Raw genomic sequence first — 21,628 nt, 5'->3', positions numbered from 1 at the left:
AGCGATTAAATTTTGCAAACGCGAGAGAAATCCACGTTATTAAATTTTCCTTTCTGACGCCCCTCTACCCCCGTGTTCCCTCTCCCCGACTCTCTCTCTCTCTCACCCTCTGCTTTATTCCCAACATCTCCCCCCCCCCACCTCCCCAAATCACTCGGAACTCTTCCCCCCACTCCTCGCCGCCGTAATTCTGTTTGTGATTAGCTGGGGACTGCCGATTGCCTTCACTATAGCAGTGTGGCGAAAAACCAACGCGAACTGGGTTTCGTGGGTCCCTGTTGAGAAGCTGGCAGCGCGCCGCGCGTGATTTCTGAATTCGCCAACACTGCCGATGTGTGTGCGCGCGTGCGCTCGTGCAAGAGAGCAGAATAGCAGCTATTGATGCCTGGTCGCCCGGCCGCAAGGATGAAAGGCAGCTGTATCTCTCTCAGACTTTACGTCCACTCTAGCGGTGCCATTGAGTCATTGCAACACCGCGTCAGCGGAGGCGCATTGCACGCATGAAAACGAATATGCGTAATTAAAGATGAATTAGAGTTTTTTTTCCAAAAATATTATTATTTGAAATAACATAAAGCAACAGTGCTCTATTGTGCAGCAGGGCCCGGGCCCCCTGTGAAAGTATAAACAAGTTGTGAAAGCATGACTCTACGCGGGCCCTTGTGCAAGCGATTATTGCTTGTGGTCCGCATTGGTAGAAACGTGACATTTCTTTTGTACCGATAAAAGTGAGCACTGTAAATGTAGTTTCCGTTCCGTAAAAAAAAACAACGACACGATCTCGACCGCGGTGTGTTTTGTTTGTGTAGAGTTCTACTGAACCTCTTCTTGGTTATTTCGGTAAAGTCACGTAGAAGAGAAATAATCAAATAAATTAAACATAATAAAATAATATAATAAAATAATATAAAAATGCTTATATTTTTTATTTTATTATTTCCCTTCTACGTGACTTTACCGAAAGAACCAAGAAGATGAATCCCTGCAGTCACGAAAGCTTTAAATCCACATTTCTACTGAACCTGCCAAGGGAAGTTTCATCCACAGGTCACGGGGCCGTCACTAACGGCCGGCCTGCTGTCCATTCATTGCTGGGGTCAGCGCGACTCGTCTCGACGTTGTTGTTCTGGTTCACTGATGCGTCGTTGACCCATGCAAGCTCAACTCAATTTTGTTTTTACATCACTCCCTCCCAAAGTTAGCATCCTTATTACATTCTGCTGAATGTCTGCCAGGCGAGGATTGGCCAGGGCGCTTCTATTTATTTATCAGCGGCACAAAGCGCGCCGCAATTATCGACCACATTCGTGCAAATGTGTGCCGTTGCGTGTCTTTTTTCCCGTGCCAGCCGAAGTTTGACTTCGTGATTTAAGCGTGCTCTCGTTGTGACGGTTTGCTTCCGCAACACCGAGGGTGTTTTGTAGAATTTACTGACCTGCAAATTGAGCATGCGACGTGGTAAGCTATTGAGCAAATTAACATTGGCTTAGGCGTGCGTTCAACAAGATCGCACTAAAGAAAGCGAGGTAACAATTATATCATTGACATTTCAGCTCCAGCGCAACTAGCTTCGCTGAAATATACGTTACCGACGAAAAGAGATTTTGGGGAAAGGCGCAGCCCTGCAATTGCTTCCTGCTGGCAGAAAAGCCTCCACTAGAGGGAGCGGGAGAGAAGCCCCCTCTACATGGTAGTTTGTCCGAGGCTTCGGACAAACTACCATGCGCTTGATTCAATCATAGGTTGCTTTACCAATTCTAAATTAACATGGTGTATAATGGTAGCCCTAAGGGCATGCATTTTTACTGTAGGCAGTTAATCTGTTTGCTGTTTCCAGCTCCTAACCACTTTCACAAGGTGCTTGTAAACCGTGCATTTCACAGTGGGGCTCTTGATTCTGCCGGTGGGAAATGTGGTATGAGGGCGTCGTGGTGGCGAGATGTTAACTACTTCGCTGATATGCAGGAGGTCGTGGGTTTTGATCCTGATCCCGACGTCTGTATATTTGGAGTTTGTGGTGTCTCTCTCCCCGTGGTTGCCAGTATTTTTCTCCGAGTCCCCCGATTTTTTCCTCCACATTTAGAAATATAAGTTTAGAGTATTTGGTTGCTGTACATTTCCGCATGATAAGCCATTTCGTTGAGCTAAAATTTGTGGCCACGTTGCTTCGGAAAAACATCTATCAAGCTCAGTGGGCCTTACCTGGTGAAATAAAAAGTTTAGTTTAAGTTAGTTTAGGTATGAAACCCACCACATATCTTTCTTAATGTGTGCATTGAAAAGTGTCCCGACGTTTCCTCCACTTCTACTTCTTTCTCCTGCTTTCGCTGTGTGGATACTGTATTTCCGCTTGGTTTAATTTACCCGTAGGTTTGCGATTTCACTATCAAAGGCATTTGCGCATATTTTCTTTCGGTTTTAAACCATTGGAATTTCTTTTCAAATTAAATTGCTTTACGGATATGATTTAGATAGATTGATTATTTTTCAGCTATTATAAAAGCCCGGCGTTGCGTTTGTCCGTCAACTAAATGCTAAGAGCCTTTCAGAAGGCCTGAGTCAAGAAATTATAGAAAGTGGAACCCAACCCTCCCACCAGATGTGGGGGTAAAACGTCGACCCAACAGGTTTACAAAAATTGTTGACCCCCCCCCCTAAAATGCATTTCACTTTTTGTAGGCAGGTGTGCCTAACATCCTACGTACAAAAGTCAGTAGTATCTGCACACATTGGGGGGGGGGGGGTGGAGACGAGGACATCAGTGGGGGTGATGGGCGAGAAGTGAGAGTAAGGCGCCCACGGGCTGCCGAAATTCTAGTTCATTGTGTTTGCACAATCCAAGTACGAGGCTTCTTGTGACATTTCTACAACGGTGAATCTTGAATTGAAGCTTTCGTGACTGTAGGAATCCATACTCTTTGGTTCTTTCGGTAAAGTCACGTAGGTAGAAAAAATAATAGATCACGACGTTTCGATCGCAACGCAAGCAATCGTCATCAGGCGGAAGAAAGAGAAGGGAAGCTGCTGATGCAGGCTGCTTTTGAAGGTTAGAGATGGGCGTACGTTCATTTCCTAGAATAAAAATCGCCTTGAATGTGCCACATTTTTTTGTTACATTTTGGAAGATAAGCGGGCTGAACCTGGTTAGTACTTGGATGAGAGACCCCGCAGGGCTTGCCAGGAGTGGTAGGCATTGCGCTTCGAGATGAGGCCAGGAGAGGGCAGTGCTAAGTGTCACCCCTCGTATGCAGTGGGGTTTCTCCGTGGTTCTCTGGTGTCTTGCTGCATGCCAAACACCCATTAATGTAATCTTCCAAACAACCGAATGCGTGGCTTAGCGGATTGTACAAAGGAGTCTTGACTGCCCATAAATGTACACAACTATTATTAAAGATGCTATTGTGAAGCGGAATAATTTTATTTTAATTGTCGAATTGTGTATTCATAGCAGCACGATGTTACATCACCTAAACAGAGGAGCTATTCATCTGTAATTGGACATACCCAACCATTTTCATATTTACGAGTGATGCGCTGACTGCAATAAATATTGATTTGCAAGAATTATTGCTTCCAAAAGCAATCATAAATAAATCTAAGCGACGGGATAGAAATCTGCTCTGACAACATATGACTGCTGAATTCTAATTACGTCTGATCGTGCGTTTACGATTCGAACAATCGTCTGAACACTATCCATCTCCCACATCGGGTTTCGCTGTTGTCCTGTGCAGCTCTCGGATGTGTCTCCAGGTCGCGCCGCGTGCTGTTTGGCGCGATGTCTGACGTTTCGCTCCAGGGACTGACGAACTCAGTTCGGTGGAGCTCTTCTTCCTCTGAGAAGCTCCCGGCGCGCGGGGTCGAAACGTTGGACAAGCGGCTCATAACCGAAAGCACACCGCAGGGGGCCTGTAGTTTACACATCCAGGCTGAACAAAGGTGGCAGAAGCGTTGACATCTTCGCCTGTTTTCGTTGCATCATGATAGCGTGTGTGGAATAGACCGACATCTGCATACATGTGTTTCAGATCAGTCCTAAATCGTCTGAGTACAATATGATTCTTGTTATGTATTTGCCCCTCGCTGTGGGAGGTCTGTAAGAAAAGCAGCGGTGTTCTGAGCCACTTTGTGGGGTGAGTAAAAAGGGAAGAATTCGCTTCAAGCGGCAGGGACCACGGTGCTAAATTAGTCATGGCCCTGTGTTAAGTTTCAAATAGTGAAAGCCACGTCGAGGCCAAACTTATCTTGACATTTAATATGATCTTTTTGAATGCCTCCCCGTCATAATTAAAGCCCTTCAGATGTTAATAAGACGTTAAAAGATATATCGCGTGAAATATCGAGAGTTTAAAAAAGAAACACAACAAAAGCAAACACACAACACATAAATCACGATTGTGAAGAGATGTGTACGTTACAATAATACCAATAACAAGGCTTTAAGTGCAAAATCATCCAGGGAAGTGCAAAAAAAAAACCGAGTTTAATAACGCGTGTATATATCGACGCGTATTTTAGTAGAACTATTGGTGATTGTAAGTTTCATTTATTGTAAATGCAAACCAACGAAACGGAACAGGAGCTTGCACGAGTGCCCTCTGCACCGTGGTGCATGCGATACATCTGACATTCAGGGTACGTGGAGGTCACAGAGAATTTCCTCAATATAACTTTCATCCAATCACAGCGGTGATTCAATAAACGCGATGGCACTTTTAGGAGCCACGTATTCCGTAAATATGTTGCGCGTTTATTTCAAGTCTTCATCACAGAGTAGGGCAATCGGCAAGTTGCGTGTGGTGGGGGGTGAAGTGTGGGCATTCCCACCTCTTATTCTTATGTTTTTTCGGTAAAGTCAGGTAGGTAAAAAATTAAAATTAATAAAAGTAAAATAAAATAAAAACACATAAATCACGATTCCCACCTCTCCCGTGAGCTTCCAGTCGAGCGTGGAAGAAGAGGCCAAATTACGTTTGAGAGGGCCCTCTCTAGATCTCTTTCTAGTCGAAGGCCCTTCTGCCACCAGTGGCGTAAGCAAGCAATTGTCTAATTCCACTCGTTCTTTTGTTTGTTAGAATGTAGCAGGGCTGTCTCTATTTACCAAATTTTACCCAATTCTACTTTTTAAAGGCTCTTTTTATTCTTCCAGTTGACATCACCCTTTGCTGAAACGAACAAACACACTTGTAGGGCAGACCTTGTCTGAGACATTCATAAGCGTACAATCTATATAAAGACTTTAACGATGATGACGATGCTGCTGCTGCTGATGATAATGACACACGTCATGCAAACATTGGCATTTTTTGCGAATCATAGCAGATTATTCAGCTGCTCCCACACACACACACAAGGCAGTCGGTACAATAAGCAGGGCGAAGTGCCGGCTCTGGCGAGGGACGTGGCTGTGGCATTTCTAACAAGCAAAACGACTTTGCCAAAAAACCCACCTCCTTCATGTGGCGTTACACCAGTATCAAATGCCGTGGACGGTTCTAATGCATCTGTAAATGATTAGTAATGGTGCGTTAAAGGATGAGGACCCCCTAAGCCTTGCAGCTTTGTACGGAATTTTTTTTTATCACGAAACGTTACGTAATACAAAAAAGAAAATGTTAAGTGCCGCCTCCGAAGATGATGTACACCATACCGGATCCCCGGCATTGTATACCTGCAGTGCCGCTGGGAGCCCCCGGACATCAATCTACATGAGCTGTCAAGTGTGGTGCTTCCCACATGCTTATCTGTCGCCCTCGGTCTCTGCTCAGTGCTGCTGTCAGCACCTTGCACCCCGCAGCTCCTTGTCACCCGATCTCCTTGTTGTCTCAGGTATAGTGTCTTTGGCCGAGTTTGACTGTTGCTTTTGGAAGGGGACCTGTGGGTAACGGAGAAGTCCCCTAAACTCGCATGCCGATGTGTTCTCCGAAATGCCAACTCTACTTTGCCGGTATAAACCTTTGCCGCCGGAAACTGTCTCCGTCGTCTCTCCGGTGACACGTGGTGGCTCATGGAGCTGCCGTGTTTGGACGAAGCCGTCATGTTTTTGTTCGTTTGGGTTTATTTTGTTATTAGCAGGTGAGAACTAAAGAGGCAAGGATAGCCTAATTTGTAATGACCTGGTTATATTTCAGTGGGCTCGTGTAACCCCTCGTAAAGAAATAGCTGAAAGCCATTAAAAAGGTCAATATATATTTTACATTTCCTGTTCATGAGAGTTGCCCACGCTTTGGCGCACTTTTGTTTTTATTTTTATACTGCCTCAGCAAAAATATACATTCTTCTTCTTGAAAAAATGCCAATTTAAACAACATACGTTCTCGGATTCTAACCAATGAAGAGTTGTATTACTACTGGTAGATGACTTAAAGTACATATATATCAGCAAATTGCAGTAAAATTTGAATATTCTTAAAATTAAATTCTGAAATGAAAAAAAATATTCCTAAATTATCGGTTTTTTTTTGTGTTCGCAGGCGCCAGTCTTTGCATGAGACCGGATGCGAGTCTGACATGTGCCATGCAGACTCGCACTGAAGATAAAAGCCCTCTCACCATCCCCTGCTTAATTTACCGATTATTAAGTCATCTGCTTGAGCCAGCAGTACACTGAAAATTGCCTCATTGTTTGAGGGATAATTACCAAACTCCCGGCAGAGCGACCGAGTGGCCCTGGGCGGTGAACGTCGTGGGATGCGACCCGCTCACGCCACGTTCGCCATGAGACCGTCTCGCATCGAGGGACTTTTGGGGACAGGGGCTGAGTCGCACTTTTCAATCTCGATTGAAAACGAATTTCTTTAGAACTGATTTTTTTGTGTGTTGAGTTCGTTTTCCTTCAACTCGCACCTCCGATTAGCGCGGTTGGCTACGTACGGTGAGAAATGGAGGTCAACATACACACGTACGGCTGCTTGCGTTGTAGCCGAAACGTCGTGAGAATTATTTTATTATGTTTTATTTTTATTATTTTATTATGTTTTATTTTTATTATTTTATTACTTCCCTTCTACGTGACTTTACCGAAAGAACCAAGAAGATGTCCCCGAAGTTTTTGTTTCTACCGAAATACAGTAACGTGAACATGCTTGGGTGATTGTTCACTTCGGCTGTTTTATGCGACCAAGTCAAGATATTCCAAAACACGCTTGCTAGGTCGTTATCCAGCAGTGGATAAGATGATGGTTGATCGAGGTTGTGGTGGTGATGTTGACGATGAAATGACGCTAGGCTGGTCGCAGCTCGGTCTGACACATGCATTTGAGCAAAGCGCGTTGCTCAAACAACGCTGCTTTAAGTAAATAAAAACAGAGGTTTAATTATAGACCCAAACTAACCTCAGTAAGAATAGGGGAGTAGATTGTTAATCAATGCGTGATAAGAGAAATACAATGCACATTTGCTTTTCAATGTTGCAAAGGCAAACATGATGCGTGCGTGATAAAAATACACATAAATCATAGCGTGCAATGTCACTTTATAGCACACCAAATCAGCAGAGTAATGATTGTGACGTTCATACGCTCGCGCGTTGGGAGCTAACTTTTAGTGGGGGAATTACGTCTTGCGCTACCAGCATTCACGGGTAAGAAACCATGAAATCAAACGTTTCTGGATGAAGTGAGAGAGAGAGAGAGAGTCCATCGTAAGCGTGCGCTCATTCACACGGGGCGTCGTGCACAGCATGCGGAGGGCTTCATTCTACACTTTTGTCCGACTATTTTCTCAGAACTTAACCTAAGCAAGGCAGACGTGACGAACGCAAAGAGCTTGCAAATAAAAGTTGAGCGTTCGGCAAAGCTCCCTCGGCTCGAAAACAAATATACAGTGCGATTCTTTTTTTTGGGGGGCATATTAAATTTCGGGATGTTGTTGAAATGTCTTGAGGACTAACAAGAACACAAGCTGTGTTTGTGGAAAGGAGGTGAGGTTAAAAGCCTCCGGGGCAGGTGTCTTTTGCTTTGAATGCAGACTGTAACACTATCCTGGGTGCTGCCATGATTCCCCGGCCTTGGTGTTATTAATCTTTCAGCGATGCTCAGTGATGCGAAGCCCCCTTTGGCTTCGGGTTACCGCACATCAGATCGCTTCGCTTCGGGCTTTTCCTGCCCCCATCGATTGGCAAACAAGGCGAGATGACAGGCCTGCCTGACAGCCCTAAAAATTACAGAATCCATTTTGTCACCCTGACTTCACTCACCCACTGTGACCTGCGGTAATGAATAAGACGAGAGGAAGAGGGGCGGCGGGGACAAACCCGACTTATATAAACACACTCGTTTTTTTCTCTTCTACATATACCTTTTTTTTTTTGCACGAAGATCACAAACACATCCTCCGTAGTTTCGAGGCACAAAAGGCCGGGCTTCTCTGAAAGCTGTTGGGACACAAATTGTTATTCAATTACTTGTGGCGTTTGAGCCCGATGGGTCCTGTGCATACAAAGACGTGAATTCATTCCTCTCACCTTACCAGAAGTCCCCGCCCAGGGCTCCTATCCCGTGGGAGGAAGTATCCAGTTGCACGCGATGAATGGACACGGAGACATTGCCTTATGAAGGGTTTTTTGTGTGTGTGTGTGGAGAATAAAAGGCAAATGGCTCGAGTAAGGGCCAAGGGGAATCCGTGCTCCCTTAAGGCTGCGGCGGTGGATTTCAGTGAGGGAGCGGAAAGAAATGTTGGCATCTTTTGTGCCGAGATAAACATTTGAGTCTCACCACTTTTTGTCTTTCACGTAATTTTTTTTCCCTAATGGGTTGGATTTCTCTGTTGCTCGTACTGTTGTGTGCACCGAGCATCTGTGACAAAAGACTTCTGTTGTAAGAAAATATTAAGTCTTTTTTTATATATATAAACGTATGACGAAGTACTTTATGATTCCTGAAAAGTGGATATATAAGGTAACATTTCGTTTGATATTTAACAGTGAGAATTGCTCATTTATTGAAGTTGATATTTGTAAAACGTTATTTAAAACAGCACTGATTTAGTTACGGGAGCTAAAGCAGGCGAACGCTGTTCATTGCATATATATTGGTTGGGTTATTATTTGTAACATTATTTATATATTACTCATAAACAAGCTCAGTAAAACATTATTTAATAAATTTGTTAGCTTTCAACAATATTCATCATAGTATGGTTATGCGTATTGAAACAAGTTTACACAAATATACAGTCATTAATACGCAGTTATGGTGCACTTTCTTTTGAGAGTTATGTACAACCACGCCGTTTTTATCCTCGTGTTTCATTTGCTCAGAGTCTATTTTGAGTAAATTCATGGACAGGCACGATGAGTAACATGAATGTGTTTCAGATGGCAGCAGTTACAAAAATAATATTGATGAGAATAATGAGAGAAAGGAAAAGTTACATTTCTTCTACATGTACTGAGAAAACAAGAGACTCAATGTGAATGTGTTTTGACTGTGAAAAGTGTCGGCACCGCAATAAGCTGGAGAAGACAGCGAATTGGGCACATAAGCAAGTTGAACAGCTGGGAGTAGCCAATGCAAAGTTGTTGAGGAAGGATCATGGACAGAGCTAAATGAAAGGAGAGCCATGATTGTCAGCGTCTGTAAGAAAGGACGTGGCACAGGCAGATATTTGATTTGACACATTTTAAATACAATTTGGGAAACGACGCTGATGAATAACCTGTGACAATTCTTCAATAACTTACTGGATACCGATGTTTTTGGTGGCAGTGCATCAACAGCAGAAACCAGCAGACAACCAGCCGAAGCTGTCAGTGTAAAAGAGCATGAAAGCAAACTCGCCTTACTCAGTGGCGTGTTTTTAAAACTGAATCTGGAAAAGGAGGTTAAGTCATGATCATAGAATATAAATGTGTTTTACCGATTTGTACCTCTGATTGGCGCGGTTGGCTACATACGGTACGAAAGAAGTTCAACATACTATCTTTTCAGGTTCACAAAGATATGTTTTTACGATGTCGATTTTACAAGATACGTCAAAGAATTTGTTTCATGTAGAATCGATGTATGAGAACCAGGGCTGGTGGATGGGGCGATTCGCCTAGAATTGTGCATTATTTGAAGCTGTTGTGGAATGCGATGAAGAAAAACGGAACGTTTCAAATATCTGCCGCCTTCTTTGGTCTCCACTTTGGCAAAATGAGGCACCTTTTGAGTTCTTTTGGTCAAGAGGTTTGGGCAATATTTGCCATGAAAAAAATGTAGGCAGCCCTCGTAAGAATCCAGAAACTAGACACACAATGAGCGACCCATTCATTATTGAAAAATGTATTCTAATGTTCATGATGCATGCATGCAATTGCACATGTGCGAAATTATTACATATTTACGATTTATGAAAACCCATGCAAATAGTATGCTAATGAAACCGCTAGGCTAATCGGGGGAACATCACTGTACAAACGCGACTGAAAAAACGACCAAGAATTGTGACACCCAATCAGAACTATCGATCGATTTCCAGGAGGAGGGGATGGCGGTAGTTGGGGGGGGAGATAATTCGAAGCCTACAAAAAAATAACTCAGAATTGTTGGTGATCGACATAGTAATGCACACTGTACCGCCAAGTTCACTTCCTACTTGGAATTTGGCTCAAAGCCACGAGAAGATCACGTTTCACCTGGCGGCGGCGTCGCTGCGATTTTGGAGCAGCAGCAGAAAAGCAGCTTTTTTTTTTCCAAAAAAAAAACCGGCTGCTGCTCCTGTTCAGATCCGCTGCAGAGCAGAAGTCCGAGCGGAAGGGGGCAAATGAAGCCGCGCTAAGGAACACCCCAGACAATTTTTCGATTTAAAGCTTACGTGACTGCAGGGATTCATTTTCTTGGTTCTTTCGGTAAAGTCACGTAGAATGGAAACAATAAAAATAATAAAATAAATAAAAACATCATAAAATATTTCTGAGAATTATTTTATTATGTTTTATTTTATTATTTTTATTGTTTCCATTCTACGTGACTTTACCGAAAGAACCAAGAAGATGAACCCCAGACAATTCTTCCTCGATCTGGCCACGCAAGGGTTAAGCGTGCCACGTGATGCGGCGGCGACGGCGGTGGCGGCGGCACACTGAAGGCTGCGAGCCAGCGACAGCGTGGCGCCTAATTAGGATAAATTGCTGCCACCCAGACTTGCCCGCGGAGACGCGCTCTGGCCAAACGCCAGCCAGCCGGCCTGCGGCGGCGGCAGCGGCGGCGGCGGCGGCGAAATGTGCTTGGGAGAGTCGGGATCCCGCGCGCGCGACACGCACGCACACGCGCCCACACAAAGTCACCAACTTGTGACGTCGTGCCCGAAAGGGCACCAGCGCAGGCGGCTGCAAGCCACGCGCTAATGTGATTCCAGGGTCGCAAGTTCCATGGACTGGCCCTCTGAACCTTAACAAACCGGCTCCGTGGTTAGAGAAGGCTGGGCATTGAGAAACAGCCCCCCATGAGATCATCGTGGTAATTCTGCGTCGGGGTGTTTAGCTGTTGTGCCGCACCGTGTTGCTCTCTGGTGCGTTTGTGGGGACGTGCCGTGAAATTCCAAAGACTAATGTCCGACGTTTCGCTCCACATGGCATTGGACAAATTAGTTCCCCAAGAAGCTCCCAGCATGTAGCAAACACCACTCGGCTTTAACGCCAAACCACGTCAGAGAGCGATAATTCTGCTTGAGGAGATAATGAGCCGTCCATAAGTGAAGAATGATCTCCATGTGTGCCATCCAAAGTTTCACAATATTTTTTTCAGTCTTACTATTTTTGGACATTCAACAGAGTAGCAGCAGAAAGTTATCATTTAGCTGCTCGATTTGTATTTGAAAGTTTTGCTGGCGTTACCATAAGGGCGGAGATAGACAATGTCTAGATTTGAAGCTTTCGTGACTGCGAGGAATCATATTCTTAGGTTTTTTCGGTAAAGTCACGTAGGTAAAACATCAAAATTAATGAAAATAAAATAAAATAAAAAACAAACAAAAATCACGTTGCCTCCGAAACGTCGTGATTTTTGTTTTTTATTTTATTTTATTTTCATTAATTTTGATGTTTTACCTACGTGACTTTACCGAAAAAACCTAAGAATACAATGTCGACGTTACTCAAATGAAAACGTAAAAAAACAATTCTAAAAAGAAATGTTAAAGAGCATTATGCAATTTCATATAAAAGACAAATATTTCATGGCGTTGAACATATAAACAAAACTTAAAACGTATAATTTAGAAGGTGCCATTAAAACACAATATAGATTTCACATTATTAAAAATTACCCTTTTAACACAAGAACTCCTCATATTGGCACACGCATTCATTCTGCCTTAATAGGGGTTTCCCCCCCCCCACTAGATTCCAAGGATGTCTCACACCCTTTAGGGCAATTGAGCTCCCTGGTTTTATCTTCACAAAACAAAGCAGCGGTTGCCTTCTGAATCAGTCCTGACAGGTGGAATCCACTGCTCAGTCAGACGCGTGCTGCTTGCTGCTGCTGCTTGCTGCTGCTTGCTGCTTCTTGCTGCTTGCTTGCTGCTTGCTGCTGCTTACTGCTTCGTAGGGAGGCTGGCAAAGCTACCTCGAGCACAGCAGCTGTTGACAAAACGGATTGTGGGAGAGTGAAATTTGAATTCAACACCAGCGGCGGTGGCGGGGGCACGGCAACCTCCTCGTCGAGAAGGAGACCAACGGGGCCATCAATATCCCGCCCCCTCCCTCCCTCATCGCCGCGGCGCCTTTGGCTGACAGACGTCTGCACATTATTGAGCGGTCATCGTTATCCAGACACGCGGCTCAGCGATAGGGGCGCGGCGACTCGCGATCGGAATGCTGCAAGTTCAAATCCCTGGTTTGGGGAGCTTCACGCAGCGCGTCATCCCTCCGGGGTCGACGGAGTGGGGAAGTCAAGAATGCACCATTGGTACCTCATTTGCCAGTAAAAAATATGATAATTGTTTTTTACCCTTTTATCTGGCAACAAAACTGACATCTTTTTTACGAGGAGTCATATTTGCATCGACCACAATACCTGCATGTTTTTTGTTTGCATTATGACTGTAGATATTGTGGTCTATGCAAACATGACTCCTCGTAAAAAAGGTGTCAGTTTTGTTGCCAGATAAAAGGGTAAAAAAACAATTATCAAGTCAAGAATGGTTGGTCGGATGGACAGACTCGCTCCCCACCACTTGGAATGTGGCATTACCACCGTTGGCTCAGGCCTGTCAATAAAAGCTGAGCGACGCTACAATACTCACTCGAGCAGAACATCACTTCGACTTTGGTTGTCATCCAGCAGGTTTGCAGACAATGCATGGCGATGCGTATTGCCAGTGTCTTGCGGACCATCTATTTAATTTTAAATAAGTGTAATGCGGGCGAAAGCGACCTTCCGGATGTGACGTCACAAGGAGGCGGAGCCAGGTGACGTGGGTGAAAGGTTCGGGGCTTTAAGCGGGTAAACCGGAAGGGGAAGGGAGTCCGGTTGTGAATGGAAAAGGGTGAGGCCACGAGGGCGAACGGGAGGAGGGAGGCACCGCCGGCGAGCGGGGGCCGACCCCAGAGTACAGCCAGGAAGGCTGTGTGTTAGGGGCAGCGGTGTGGCTGCAGAGAGTCGCAGGAGCGACGAAGAGAGAGGAGAGTACAGCCAGGAAGGCTGTGTGTTAGAGGCAGCGGTGTGGCTGCCAGGAGGAGCTGCGGAGAAGAGAGAGAGAGCAAGAAGCTGTGAGAGCTGCGGAGGGAGAAGAGCAGCAGAGAGTACAGCCAAGGGAGGCTGTGTGAGAGAAACAGCAGCGGAGCTGCTGTTGTGGATCGGGCCGACATTGGAGTCAGCACCGTGGAGAAGCTACCGAGTCAAGACAGCCGTGTGGGTGTACAGCACGACCCGAATAATAAAGGACACTGAGCCAGACATCGTGGTCCAGAGTCGTTTATTACACTGGTGTCAGAAGTGAAACGGCTTGTCAAGACGGCTCGGAAGAAAGAATATTCCTGTGCCATCATCTGCTACATCATCCGACTTACGATTGAGACAGATGGCGCAGCTGGAGACCTGGAAAATCGTGCTGGCGAAACCGTGTGAGCTCACCACGCCGACGACGGCAGTGGGGAAAGCCGATGGTGGTCTGCAGGCCGACGCCTTGCCTGCGCTGCCAGCGCCATCTGCCACGTGGCACGAAGACGCCATCTTGGGCGTGGCAGGGGAGAAACGGCGGGAAGCCGCCATCTTGTCTTCACCGCGGCGGGGAGACGCCGCCATCTTCAACATCGCGGCGGAGAGGCAGCCTTGCGCTGCCATCTGGAGGTGCCGCGGGGAGAGCAGCCTGCTGTGAGCTGCTGTTTTGCGAGGGGGAGCTGCGAGGAGAGGACGACGACGCTACAGCTGCTGGGGCGGGAGCTCTCCCGTCCTGGCTCGGGTGCGTGACAAAGGAGCAGTCAAGTCGCCGAACGAGTTCTGCGAGACGACTCAAGTTGCCGCCCTGCCGTCCTCTTCTTGCTGCAGCCCGGGCGGGTCGTAACGATACGCAACCGGCCTTTACACACACCTCACCCATCTTTCGAGGGCCGGGTGGGGGCGATTTTGTTTTCTCTCATGACTCGATTGTGCGGAGCGCGGTTCGGACTGTGGGTATGTGTGTGTGATAACGATGAACGCGCTATCTGCTTGTTGCTCGGTGTCAATTAAAGTGTGTACGTGTGTTGAGAATGGACGGAGAGTATGCTGTGCTTGCTGAGTGTTAAATTGTGTGTGTGCGCTGCGGTGTGGAGTTGTTATATTGATGGCGAAGTTAATTATTAACTCGGGAGCGTCGGGTATCTTGCGCTGTATCATCTCGTGGGTTACCTTGTGCGATGGGCTTAATTGGAAAATATATATATATTTTTTGGTGTATTGTGCTGCGAGGTGCTAGGTGCGATGTGGTTGTTGCAAGAGAGAGAATATTGGTGTTGTTGCTGCAATGTTACGACTGGATTAATGGTGTGTTGGTTACCTGCAGATCTGGTTTGCTATTGTGCTTAAATGTGCGCGTGTGATCGCGATATGTTGACTGTATGTGCTGTTACACCGTTCTGTACGGTTATGGGGTGCGATGCATTGATTGACTATTGGGATTGGGATGTTATTAATTGTGCGTACCTGTTTGGAAATTGGTAACAAATTCGAGGGGGACCCTATTATTTGGTCGTATGGATGTTATGTACACGCGATTTTGTGTATATTATGGGTAACGGCGCTTTGTGAGAGAGAGAGCGCGCTTTGAGGGTGCGTGATGACGCCGTTGTGGGTGTCTCAAAGGTTAATGCTAATGGGACCGTAAATTGGCGCCAAGTTGCGTCGCGTATTCGGTTGATCGCATGCAGCCACGAGTTGCTTTGCGAGTTGGGTTGTGTAACCAATGTGGTTGGTAAAATATTGGTTAAAAATTCCCCGATATGACTGCTGCGCGCAGCAAGCTGGGGCTGTGCGTCTATCGTTGTTGGGATTGTTACAATAAGACGGGGGATGCAATTTGTGACCCCCAGCAAAGGGAAGCTGGGGTGCACGAATGGAGAAAACTGGCCACGTGTTCGCACGTTGGGCCGCCATTTTGCGCACACGCGGGGTATGGCGTCGATGCGCTTTGCGGAAAGGGCCGCCATTTTGAGTGCGCGCGAGATATTGCGCGAACGCGCTGGGCGAAGGGGGCCGCCATTGTGAGCGCGCGGGGAAAACCTCGGTGGGGCAAATATTCCATCTGTTATGCCTGCCATTGTGGATTGGGTGATGCAAGAGTGGTGGTCACGTTGGCCTATGGCTGATGGCTGACCTGACAGCCCGGAGGCGAAACCTCCGTGGTATGTCTTAAACTAATGGGCCGTGTGCTCATATGGCTCGGGGAGTCATGGTTCAGTTGTGCGGTGGCAGACTGAACCTGGTGTGCCGGGGGCTCACGGGATTGGGTTAGGGCGTTATTGTCTCTATAAGAGAACATTACCCCATGGGGGGGGTCGTTGATATCTGGCCTTGCCGAGGGATTGATCTTCCCTTGGCTATAAAGCGTCAGACTATAAGAGGCTGGTGTGTGTCCATCGCTGATGGGATAGTAAGGGAGGAGCATGGCCGAGTGCTGCTCATCCCCGAAATGGCACTAGCCGAGAGTATGGTAAATGGATGTTGCTGTGGGTTGACGACCACGGTGAGGGTTACGGCGAGTTTAACGTTACCGCTGGGGAGCGTGGCTCTCCACGCGAGGGTGTGCGATTAGGGGTTGTTGGTTTGTTGAGAGTGACTGTGGGTACATGCTGTGTACGTCTGAGGTCTGTGCTGGTCCTCAAGGGAGGACTGCTGGTGGGTAAGAGCAGAATTTTTTTTGTTGTTGTTGTTTTCACGTGTAAATAATATTGCTGTTCAAATGTAAATACTGGGGCGTCCATCGCTGTTATTTGGGTAATTATTGGGGTTTTCTTAAGCGGCCCGGAATTACATCATCTCTATCTTGGGGCCGGGGGGCTGTCGTGTACGACATGCGGATGTGCGTTGTTGTGCTTTGTGCTGTTGTTGTTCTTGTTGTTATATAATATGCTTGGTGTCCTTTAGGGGGGGAAGCTCGGTTCGCCGCATTACGATTTGCTATTGGTCAGCCGAGGTCGGCTGGGATTTTTCTATGGGGGAGGGTGGTGTAATGCGGGCGAAAGCGACCTTCCGGATGTGACGTCACAAGGAGGCGGAGCCAGGTGACGTGGGTGAAAGGTTCGGGGCTTTAAGCGGGTAAACCGGAAGGGGAAGGGAGTCCGGTTGTGAATGGAAAAGGGTGAGGCCACGAGGGCGAACGGGAGGAGGGAGGCACCGCCGGCGAGCGGGGGCCGACCCCAGAGTACAGCCAGGAAGGCTGTGTGTTAGGGGCAGCGGTGTGGCTGCAGAGAGTCGCAGGAGCGACGAAGAGAGAGGAGAGTACAGCCAGGAAGGCTGTGTGTTAGAGGCAGCGGTGTGGCTGCCAGGAGGAGCTGCGGAGAAGAGAGAGAGAGCAAGAAGCTGTGAGAGCTGCGGAGGGAGAAGAGCAGCAGAGAGTACAGCCAAGGGAGGCTGTGTGAGAGAAACAGCAGCGGAGCTGCTGTTGTGGATCGGGCCGACATTGGAGTCAGCACCGTGGAGAAGCTACCGAGTCAAGACAGCCGTGTGGGTGTACAGCACGACCCGAATAATAAAGGACACTGAGCCAGACATCGTGGTCCAGAGTCGTTTATTACATAAGTGTCAATTATCGCAATAATAGATATTTGCAAAATTAACGAGACAAATTAACGTTTTAACATCCATTATATTTCGTCGCGTAAATGCATTTCGGATGCGGTGAGTACATTTTAAAGTTGATAAAGCATTGCACGTTTCGGATTACATCCACAGTTACAACCGGGAGGCGACTGTGAAAGCAATACACGAGTCACATTGCATGCCGCCACGAGTCGCTGTCTTCGGAGCAACAATTCAATTTTGGAAAACAGCGAAGTTACTCGCTTAAAGTGAAAAGGTAAAAGGATAAAGGTGCAGCCCGGCAAATGTCTCTCTCGCGCCACTGCTGGCAGAAGGGCCTCCACTACGGGGAGCCCCGACTGAAGGTAGTTTGACTCCCTCTGTCACGCTGGTCAGATGTCGTGGAAGAGTTGTGAGTATTTGCCGTTCACCCCACCACTCGCGCGCTGCCGATTGACTCGATGGCGTGTACCCATTGGTACTGATGGGAGGACAAATGCGGAAGGAGGGGGGGGGGTTAAAGAAACTTGCACCATTTTTTAAATCCTTTATATTAAGTTCGCTTGCTTGCTTAAGACCGTGCAAATCTTTCGGTCGTTTTTTAACCCACTTCCCGTGATCCAATCGAGCTGACATTTTCCACACAGACTCGTTGTGCGTGACAATTAATGTTCGTGAAATTTTTTTCTCCAAAATTTTACACTTTTTAGGAAAAAAATATTATTTTTAATTACCAATTGCTTAATGGTGCAATGCAATCATCTGACCCATAGGTGGCAGCCATCTCAAGCCAGAGGACGAGAGGACTCTAGCCGCCACGCATATAAAGGATTTATAGTGAAAAACTATGTTTTTACGGGTTATACTTGTTGTGACTTCCGTATTGAGATATTGAACTGGCGACCTCTGGATTGCAAGTCCAGTCTGCTCACCAGAACACTGTGGCTGCATCAGATCAAAATACATATATATATACAGTATACACAGGTGTATTTTTATTTTGAAAGGCCTGAGTTAATTATGTTACTGCATAATGGAACGCCAGTGACAGATGCCACCACTTTCATCACGAAGCATTGTGCCATGAATGTTTCCAGGTAAAGGGTCCTTTTATTTCCCGGTTTTTTCGCTTCATAAAAAGGGGCGTTTTGGTAACGATACACGATGACGAGCCCAACATTGATCTATACAGAACAGGCTGTGTGCATTGCTAAGTAAGCAACGGAATTTGCATGTGTGCTTAAAGTTGAATTCGATCACTTTGTGGTATTTGTTTCATTGGGTTCTAGTGGATACTTGCATTCAGTACAGACACTGATATCGACCGTATTTAAACATTAGCGCCTCAGTTCTTCGATTATTATTTACTCTTGCCAGGCACAAGCTCCAGCAGCAGGTTGTCATGGTGTGTGTTTCATTGTCATGACGCCTTCACCAACATCACGCTTGATCCATCGTTCACGTGCTTTTCCGACAGTCTCAAATAATCCCATTTAGGTTCCTTTTCCACCGAATAAGCAGCCGACATGCTGCTACTGCACCCCCCCACCCCACCAGACTTTCTTCAGTTTGCGTTCAAGGCCGAAGACAGTTTGATGGGGGGCCCGGGGCTATTATAATCTTTAGGGGCCCCACTTTGTACGATAAATTCTGTCCCCTTTATTGTTTTACCACCACCGATGCCTGATGCCAAAGTTCCACTGTTATTTACTTTAGATTATTTCAGTTCTATTTTTGTAAATGGAAAATATACATTTTAAAACTAAACAAAGGTGAAAACAGGAGCACGTGATTAATATTCACACGTAACTTGTAATACGGAGTGATGCTATAGCTCCATTTACCGTATTACCACAGGGGTTACCATAGGCCCACAGTATTGCGTATTCTGGATGGGCCTCAAAATCCAAGGCTCCTGAAGCCCACGAGTTAATCCTGCCTTTGTCGAGTCAACCAGTGCCAAAGAGCCCTGGTGCACAAAGGTACGACACATTTGAACCGATATATATATGTATAAACGGCAGTGTTACACTCTTCAAAATAAAACGGATGTGAAAAAGCTTTCAATTAATAACCCTCGACAATGATATGACTAAATGAGAATTTCCAAATGCATGTCACAAATAATTGTATAGCAGATGATGATTGTGTCTTCACAAAATCGAGAATCGCGCTGCTACAGAAACTTGCGAGAAGGATCTCAGCCGATGTGCTGCGAACTGCGGCCCTGCCACTGATCTACTCAGTTGCAGAGGGCTGCACTCCAGCTTGGTCTGGGAGCTGATAGACAATAATGCTCGAGGGGCCGTCCATAAATGACGTCACTCGATTTTGGACGATTTTTTACCCCCCCCCCTCGTCACACGGCGCCACAAAAAGTCAGACCCCCCCTCAAATATTACGTCACAAAGCTCTGCCCCCCCCCAAAAAAAATACATGCTTCAAATCGCTTTAAACTATTGTCATTGCAGTGCGCATTTAATGTGCCGCTGCACTCTGATGTTGTAGGAAAAATTTTTTATATAAAAAAGTCTATTTAATTAAGTAGAACGTGTTGTATATATTTATTTTAATTTGCGCATTTTGATGTGACGTTACATTCCTACCCTCCCCCCCCCTCGTCACACATCGTCACGAATATCTGACCCCCCCCCCCCAGGTGCGTGACGTCATTTATGGACGGCCCCAGAAGAACGCAATGGACATCATAACCAGAACACTGAAGCCGAACCCCCTGGCGAACATTCTGCCACTAAATATGCACAAAGACATGCGAACACTGCCAACGAAAACCTACCCATCAGCCAAGACCTCGAAAATGTACCTCCCGGTTGACCCATATCACGCGCTGTCGCCATCCTAAAATCTCACCCATATCCGGGAGACCGCTGGCGGACAGAGGGGAACAACATGGAGGTCCAGAATCAATACCTCGTTTGAGATCCAAACATCGCATCTCCTGAACCTGACATTCCTCGAAGACACCGGTGTAACCATCAACTGCATCACCACATTAGCAGGCCAATGTGCACATCTCGTCAATGAATGGACGGTTACACACAAGCGATAGAAGTGCGAGTGAGGCCATGCAACTCAAATTACGGACCAAATCATGAACCACTCTGGCCTGCGCTCCTTCAACGGAGGAGAAATAGCAAAACTACACGGACTCTCTCCTGAAGCCATACGCGAGAAAATAATTGTATTTTCATGGGTAAAGGCAAAATAATTAGTTACATTACATGCATTCAAGAATATGCAACAAAGTTTTACGTGCAAGGCATTTTCAGTGATAAAACATCATCGTCATTATTTTACAATGGATGTAATATATATGCACTGTTTTGTAATCCGAACCCTTCCAGATCCCAAATCGTATTAATGCCTTGGAAATTGTTTTATTGTTTATTAGCGCCTGGTGGTAATTACCTTTCCTTTACAATGGCAGACTTTTACGAGCTTTGACATCTGAGGCAATCAAAATAAATCCAATTACTATTAAATTGGTATAGATTAGAATGAGGCCCCCTTTTCAGCAATCCCATAGCCTCCAGCTCAGATGCAAGGACCCGAGTTTGCATAGTGTCCCTTTGGGGCATTGCTTGTATTTCCAAGATACTTTATTGCACTCAATGGTCAAGACAGGGGATTTCATCACTTTCCAAAGGTTCATTTAATAAACACCGGTCCCTCAGTCTCTCTGCTCATAATCTCTTCTTCCCCAATGCCTCCTGGCATTGCATTGGGTGTCACTTCTATTTACTGTAGAGTCGCTGGCGTGGTTATTGAGTTGGGCGTGTTTATGTGTGCAATGCATTTAAGTGTCTGCACGTGTGTGTGTGTGTTTCATACGCACGATGCTTTGATATTGATGAAAATGCAAAATAAATAAACGACGAAAAAATTCAACACGTTCGTCAGTAACACTGCCCTAAAACAAAATATAAATAATAGGAGAATATTTTGGGCAATGACCCGTCTCTGCTATGGAAGAAGTTTTTTTTTGCATGTTCTTTTGCACCACTACCAGTGCCATATCACAAATATTTTGATGTAAGTAACAGTCTTCTCTTGATAGAATGTTGCGTGTTTGTAAAGCTTTGCTTTGAAAATCTTTCAAAGCATCACAATGTTTTAATACTTTTAACATAAAATGTTAGCAATCAGCATTCATAACATCGTTTAAAAAAAAATCAAAACAGTATGGATATAAATGCAAAATTAAATACTAATAATATGAATGAAATATAGAACATGGTGATAGATTAAAGTGTTTTTGCTTGTTGTGTTTTGGCCTCTGACTAAATCATTCGAAATGTCCTCAATCATCAATAATGAAAAGCTAATCAGAGTTCATTCTTGACAGTGCTTGGATGGGCAACCACAATGCATACCAGGTCGCGATAGATTGCAGCGAGGATACATGG

This window comes from Lampetra fluviatilis, chromosome 7 (genome assembly GCF_964198595.1).
Source record: "Lampetra fluviatilis chromosome 7, kcLamFluv1.1, whole genome shotgun sequence".
NCBI lineage: Eukaryota > Metazoa > Chordata > Hyperoartia > Petromyzontiformes > Petromyzontidae > Lampetra > Lampetra fluviatilis.
Note: the sequence above shows the minus strand (reverse complement) of the source record.